This window comes from Dermacentor andersoni, chromosome 2, assembly GCF_023375885.2.
Source record: "Dermacentor andersoni chromosome 2, qqDerAnde1_hic_scaffold, whole genome shotgun sequence".
Classification (NCBI taxonomy): domain Eukaryota; kingdom Metazoa; phylum Arthropoda; class Arachnida; order Ixodida; family Ixodidae; genus Dermacentor; species Dermacentor andersoni.
In genome coordinates this window covers 81,527,402-81,534,872 of record NC_092815.1, presented here as the reverse complement: position 1 = coordinate 81,534,872, position 7,471 = coordinate 81,527,402, and the positions used below count along the sequence as shown (strand labels likewise).

The 7,471-nt window shown below is 46.0% G+C and overlaps 1 long non-coding RNA gene across 1 annotated transcript; it reads right to left on the bottom strand.

Annotated features, from left to right (window-relative positions):
* Window positions 1-1,047: 1,047 nt before the first annotated feature.
* LOC129387674 (uncharacterized) lies at window positions 1,048-3,405 on the bottom strand. The gene is made up of 3 exons (XR_008614864.1): window positions 3,252-3,405; window positions 2,363-2,561; window positions 1,048-2,285 (listed from the first exon to the last, which is right to left on the bottom strand). It is a non-coding gene; the product is annotated as an uncharacterized lncRNA (long non-coding RNA).
* Between the last annotated feature and the right edge of the window lie 4,066 nt (window positions 3,406-7,471).

Genomic DNA, 7,471 nt, shown 5'->3' with positions numbered 1-7,471 from the left:
TTGAGGTGCAACACAAGGAAAAAGTACAAGATGAACTCTGGTAAACTAGTTTGTTCAACACAAAAGAATAACTAAAGCGCACATTCTCTTAAATTTCTATGCGCGTGCACTTCACATGTTTAGACGTGCTTACACATGATTGGGCACAAGGGGAATATAAGCAGCCCCTTTGAAGCAGCCGCTTTACAATGGCTCAAGCGGTGTACTTCAAGTGCGAAACTAGAAACTGTGCGTAATCTCAACTGCCGTCAGAAGGCAATGACGTCAGTGCCGCATCATGGGTTCCCTGTTTATGACCTTGCGCAGAACGTGATAATTATATATGCAAATTCCAATCAAGCCACCGCGCCAATGCGGCACAGTATACGCGGTGAGCAAGCGGTGACAGTGGGTAGCATTATCCGATGAACAAACGACGGGTAATGCAAAAGTTCCACCATGTAGAGATACATGCTGCTCTGCCTCGTCGTACAGCAGTACGCTGCTCTGATGGCTCCGTTTAGGATGACAAATTTCTGGCTGGTTCCACGGTCCACAGATCTTACGAACCGCAGTTTTGCGGGCCGTTAAGCAACTCAGACGACGTACGGCTTCAGAAAAACACTACTTCGAAGAGAACGCTCATATCTATATACAATCGCCCATCCATAAAAGCATTGAATGATTCAGGCCCATCCAAAAACTGGAAACTGCGAGCATGGCGACATTTACCAGCAACCAGTTTTACAAAGGACGTCGTTGCCATCATGAGCTGATCAGAAAATTTTTCTTGCCGAGAGTAGCAACCCTGCCCTTTTTTATTCATTCACATTGCGTGCTTTTGTAGTGGCATGTTGATATCTAGAGCCGCTGATGAGCGACGTGGAAGAACCGAGAATGTTGGAAACTAAGAATGTACACGAAGCCTTCGTTTCCGATACGAGAAAGACTATAAATTCAAACAGCGCTAAACGACAGGACCAGAATGAGGAGGAGACAAACACGGCGCTGATGCGCCGTGTTTGTCTCTTCCTCATTCTGGTCCTGTCGTTTAGCGCTGTTTGAATTTATAGTTACCATGCAACACCAACTCGCCCATTCCGCTGCCCTTCTGCACGAGAAAGACGCCTGAACAAATCAGCTGAATGCTGAAACGAGCACTGAGATCAACACACGGACGAAAACCGAAGAAACGAGTGGTTCAACCAATCCAAAAGCTGATACCTAGAAGATAGTAAACTGTCAAACCAAGCGCATTTCAACCGGGATGAACTAGGAAAAAAATGAACCGTTAGCGGGTTTTGCAGACGCAACGGTAACGCCGGAAATGTTACACAAAAAAAAAACGAATTCGAGGTGCAAGAACAGCAGCGAGGCTTGGTCATACATGTGTTCTCAACCAAAAAAGGAGCACAGAATAGGTATGTACACACTAAATCAACCAAAACGCGCGCATGGATGGATAACACACGCACAAACACTATTAATCTACTACTACGATAGTGCACAATGTGAATGAATGTATATTACTCTCGCCTCCAAATATATAAACTCATGCAGACATCAACAAACCTCATGAATAAGTGCGTTGTCTCCACGTAACTAGACATTTTTACTGCTCTGCTTCGTATTATCTTAACTGCTAGAATCGCCACTTATTCGCTGTGCAACGTAACACTCTTTCAAAGCAGAAAAGGCTGCTATACTAATCTTATACATTGTGCCTGCTTAAAAAGGCAACAGTGAAAAACTGTAGTGGTACATCCAATGGACGGTTGCGGGATGGCGATGACACGCAGTCCTTCAGAATTTAACACGCCGCTAACACACTGCAGGATACAGCCAAGACGTAGATGTACGACACATTTCACAGATCGGTAGGAGTGCGCTGAAAGAGTGAGGCCTGGCGATCGAGCTGAAGACAGTCACTTTTGAGGTCACGACAAGAAGGTTCTTCTAAATGATCATGTGGGAACATTTGGTGCTCTTGCCCCACACAATGGTGCTCTTGCCCTACAAGCGATACAAACACTGGCAATCTGAAATGACACAAGGCCTCTTGGTCAGTCGTAAACAGTCGCAGTACTGTCGTGTGCATGTCATACCAAAATTAAGTGCAAGAGCGCTAGGCGAAGTCCAATATACCAGCAGGACGCCATCAACGAGATGATGAAGTGATGACAGCCGCTTATGGAACGGGTGGTGCTCGCACTCAAAGTAATTTCTAGAGCGTAGACCAAAGAATCAGTGTGCAGGAGGTGGCTAGGTATCCTTCTAGGCCGCAATCGGGAACAGCAGTTCAGAACCTGGAACGACACATTGCTTATTTGTTAACCACTGGAGGACATAGCCGTAATACAAGTCGTCCGTACACTACACTTACCAGTACTGGTGCAGGGTGAGGAGGGACGTAGTCTGCCAGCAGGACGCCATCGGCGAGAGGATGTAGAAGTGATGACAGTCGCTCATAGAACGGGTGGTGTTCGCGCTCGAACTATCCCCTCTGGAGCGTAGATAGAGTCAATGTGTAGGAGGGGGCTAGGTATCCTTGCGGACCGCAATCGGAAACGGGGGTTCAGAACCTGGAATGAAAAAAGAACTTATTGCAGCGAAGCTGTTTATGCGGACCCTGTGTCGTCTTTGTCGGACTTCGCTAAAGAGGGGCCACGTGACCTAGCGGGAGAGGAAAAGAGCTCAACAGGGGGAAAAGGGTTGCAGCGACCCCTTTCCCCCTGTGAGAATGCTAGCTCACACGCGAATTTTATACGGTTGTCATACGGTAGCTTTTCGGTGATCGAGCCAGATCGGCATCGAATTTATCGACGATTGATTCCACCCTGCTGGCGGTTTGCGGCCAACGAACAGTGCCCAGCAATTCAAGCGCGTTACCAGGAGCGCGTGGCTGCCGGCACAATCGTCAAAACGATTGCACAGCCCACATCTCCAATGGTGCGCCTTGCGCCTAATATACGGAGCTTCGGATTAGTGGTTCCGCAAATTCCATTCCAGCTACCACTATGAAAAGGCCATGACTAGTGCGTACCCCTGAGGAAGGAGCTGCCTACCGCAAAAGCGAAAACGAGGTGAAAGAATGGTGAAACTAAACATTTGCAATATAGACAGCTTGCGAAATTTGACTTCCATGAAGCAACGCTCAGTGTAACCAACACAGCTGTTCAACCATCTTCACGGAATGGAAGGGGCGGTGATTTTTTTTTTAACCACTGGAAGACACTGCCGTATTACACGAGTCGCCTGTACACGACACTTACCAATAGCAGTGCAGGGTGAGGAGGAAAGTCCAGTCTGCCAGCAGGACCACAGTGGCGAGAAAATGCATATTAACACGGTGGACCATATGACAGTAAAGCTCAAATCCATCTGCAGCGTAGGCAGGAGGGTGGGTGTGTAGAAGTACGCCGTATATCCTTGTTGATGGCGCTGTGGAAACAAGAACACAGAAGATGAACAGCCTTCCTCAGAACAGCTCCATGTTCCTTTTATGTGGAACAATAAAAGGATCATTTTGACGTTTATTCGCAAACATTTTCTAATCTGAAAAAGAACATTTGCAACACCGTTACTACTTCTTTGATTAGATTTAAGAGTAAGTTAAATCGGAAAATGAAGTAGCAATCGGAAGACTATCCGAGGACTCCAGACAAATTCTGTTCCGGGAGAAAAGTACAACTGGGCAATGCAAGATATTTCATGCCTGTAATGAGAACGAACGCTGTCGGAAGAATGGACACGTTAAATAACATGCCACATCCCGCAATTCGAGAAGACCGACTAGCAACAACAAAAAAATAAGCATCGTATTTGACGCCACGTGGTCAACAGCAGGAATGTTCCGAATGGTAACCTTCAGACAGGAGTAAACTAATAGTGCAGATGTACCAATACTAATGAATTTTCTAAGACACTCAGTTGCGATGACAGTACACGTAATTAGATTTGGATTGACGAAGTTATGCTTGAATCAGAAGAAAACCAAGCAAAAAGCCTGTACATAGAAACAAGAAATTCCGCCGAGCTGCAATGAATTACGAAATGGACATCAAACAGTGAAGAAATTAGAATTTTAATCCGCATCAAGGTGCTGTTCCTACGGGATCAAGCGAGATCGCTATTCTAGGAATGAAATGGGACATGGCCGACGATATTCTGCTACACTATCAATATGGTGACTTGAGTGAAATACGAAACGCAGAGTACTTCAAGCCAGAGAAAAAATACTTGGTACGCTGTAATTTCTAGCGTCCTTCACTGTAACAGCTAGCATCGGTATTCGATGACTGAGAAAAACCGAAATATCTTGGGGCAACGCTCTTTCATACGAAGATACTACTACTACTACTACTAAATTATCTATGGATGAATGCATCGAGGAAGATAAAATCAGAATAAATTCCTTGAGAGTACATCGACAACAAGAAACGGAACGTAAGCACTGACACTTATTTTCTCATATGAAAACCTGGCGGTGTATGTAAGTGCAGCATTGATGGTACTGTTTACTCAGGAGGGTTTGGGTGCGAGCTAGTTGGTACGGATCATTCATATTTAAAACAGCGCCAAAAAACACGGACAAGGGATGACACAGGACAGCGCTCGTCCTGTGTCCTCCCTTGTCCGTGTTGTTTGGCGCTGTTTTAAATATGAATGGTAGTGTTATACGAGAGCGGAGACAGTGCTGATCCTGGCAAAGAACAGAGCAGCTCTAACGAAGACCGTCGTCATTCTCACAAAATTAGAACTAGCGAGCGACAATGTGTAATGTGGGGTGACATCAAGAATGATCTAAAACGAGAAAGCGATTAAGTTTTGGACCGCTGCTGCAATTGGCCTGCATTGGTGAAACGTCCGTTGAACACCGAAAGCAATAAATAAGCGACTAGTAAGTGGAAAACAATGGAGATACGTCAGTCCAGGAGATATAACCAGAAGTGTCACTGTAGGTTCAGATTTCCTCGTCAAAAATTTTGTGGAAGGGGTCCGAGTTGGTATACAGGCCAAAGAATAACCGTGCTACAACAAGCTAGGTAATTACGAAAGAACTGAAGGAGATGAATTACGTACTATATATATGCCGAGAAGGATAGCAAGAAGTATTGAAGTTGACAGATTAGGAAGTTACTTGAACATTTGCAGATGAACTGCGTGAATGTCGTTGCGCGCATTAAATTAGAAGACAAGGTCAACGGTTCACTAAAAGCAGAAGAAATAAATAGCGCTGAGGCCGGTATTTGAGTTAACCTGCATTTGGCTAGAAAAAATGTGGATATTGCAAAAGAATAAGAAATTTAGCAAGCAAGCAAATGTGCAGACAATACGAAAATGCCAGATGCTTTAGGGCAAAAAATAAAAAAGGCCCATTGCGCTTTCAAGGGCGCCTTGGGTAGGGCCCATATGAGGTGAGCAGCACCCCATCACGCTAGATGGAATTCTCCTGACATATACCGACACGTATATGGACAAAATTTTCACGGCCGAGTACGTAACACACTGGCTTGTATAATAACCAGATTTCGCGTAATCAGAGGACGAAAAGTGAAATAATACGACAGTGCGTTCCGTGGCGACGATACATTTCCAGACCGTTTTAAGAGGACGTACCTCTGCCTGACGATAGAGTAACGAAGGCCACCGTTGAAACGTAAGCCAGCTATTTCAAATGGTGTGCTTTGGGAGCTATTACAATAAAAGGAGACATTTTCAAACTTTATATAGCAACTTTTACATGTGCCGTGACAAGAGGTGTGCACTGGGAAACTGTTGGAGACGCTTCGCCTCGGTTTTCTACAATCTTTCCAGCGCTTCTCAGCTCCAAAATAAATGTTCTCAGCGACAACGCAATACTTTCAGGAAGACTAATAAGGAATCGACTGCGGTCAGGATATAATTACGTCGCCAAACAAGTCAGGATTTCATCGCCAATTACCAAGTGGAAACTCCTTCCGGAAAACGCACCGTGCTGGGGCGGTTTCTATGTAAACCGTAGTTTTCAAATCAACGGCGAAAAGCGATCGGCCGGTGTGTACTGCAATCGTTAACATAAATTTACGAAGGACCTGGAGAACCTACTCCTGTAACTCCTGCGGAGCTGATGGACGGAAACATTGAAGAATAGAACGGTAACCTTCGACAAAAGTGGAAGACTACGTGAAGTTACAAAAGCATGACGAAAAATACAGCACCCCGAGTAGACGAAAGAAATTAGGGGTGCGGAAACAAAATCGGGTAATTAAGAAACATCGCCAGAATCTGAAGAAATGCGACATCGTTTTACTTGGAGAACGACACTGAAGGGCCTTTCGGGAAATCTGCGTGGCCAAGGAGGTTTTCTCAAGCATAAACCAAACCTCCAGAGTCTGCGCTTTAAATACATCAGACAGCAAATTTCTTCGGAAGCCCAAAAAGTTGGTTTACTTGCGGAACCGGGAATATGTAGCAATAGCTAGGATAAAGGAGAAGAGCACCGAGCAAACACGAACAGCCGTCATTGCAGAAGTGCTATCTTCTGACAACGCTTTCAAAAGCAGCAGTTTGGAACCTGAAATGCCGTAGGGCTTATAAATCGCAAAAGAGCACATCCGTAGTATGATTGGCGTGTACATGGTACTTGCCAGGACTAGTGCCGAACGAGGACCAAAGTCCAGTCCACCAGCAAAGCTCCACCGGCGAAGGAATGCGGAGCTCACACGGTCGGTGACGGCACGAGTGATGTTCAAGGTCATCCTCTGCAACGCAAGGAGGAGAGTAAACACCAAAAAACGAACAGCTGCAATCGCAAAGAAATGGACCACTTACTGTAGCTGATGCACGGCCGAGCTACGCTCCAGACCGAAGGCGACGTATGGTCACCGCAATAGCTGAAGCTGGCGAGGTGATTTCCGAATGCCGTTTGCTTCCGCGATTCCACATTTCGCTCGATAGCACTGACGCGCCCGGGCTACCTTGTTACGAAATAGTGGGGTCGGGTCGCAAGGCAATTCGGAAGGGCCCATGTCCCTGACGCAGTCGAAAGAGGACGGCTATCAGCTAGCCTGCCTAGTGTGAGCTAAGCCTTGTGTCAGCTAAGCCTGAAGCTACGCACGCCGCCACCCCGCACACGCGGCCCGTCCTCTTCGATTCCGGCACGGCGAAGACCCATGTGACCGCAAGCCATGCCCACGAAACCTCGGGCTTACAGCTAAGCAACAAAACTAACGACGTAATTTTCTAATGAAGCTTTACAATCGTAGTGAGTGCTAACTATAGTTGAATTAAACAGTTAACTTCCCGAAGGCGTGCGCCACCCTTGCCAGCTTGGGAACCATCTACAAGGCTTTTATGGCTTGACAAGGCTGTGGACCTTGTCAAGCCATAAAAGGCTTTTTGTTCGCGGTCCTCAACATTGTGGTGTTGAAAATAAAGTGAATTTAATTGAATTGAATTGAATCTAGGAACTAACTTGGTGAGCGTTGACGCTCGATGCGTGGAAGCTCTC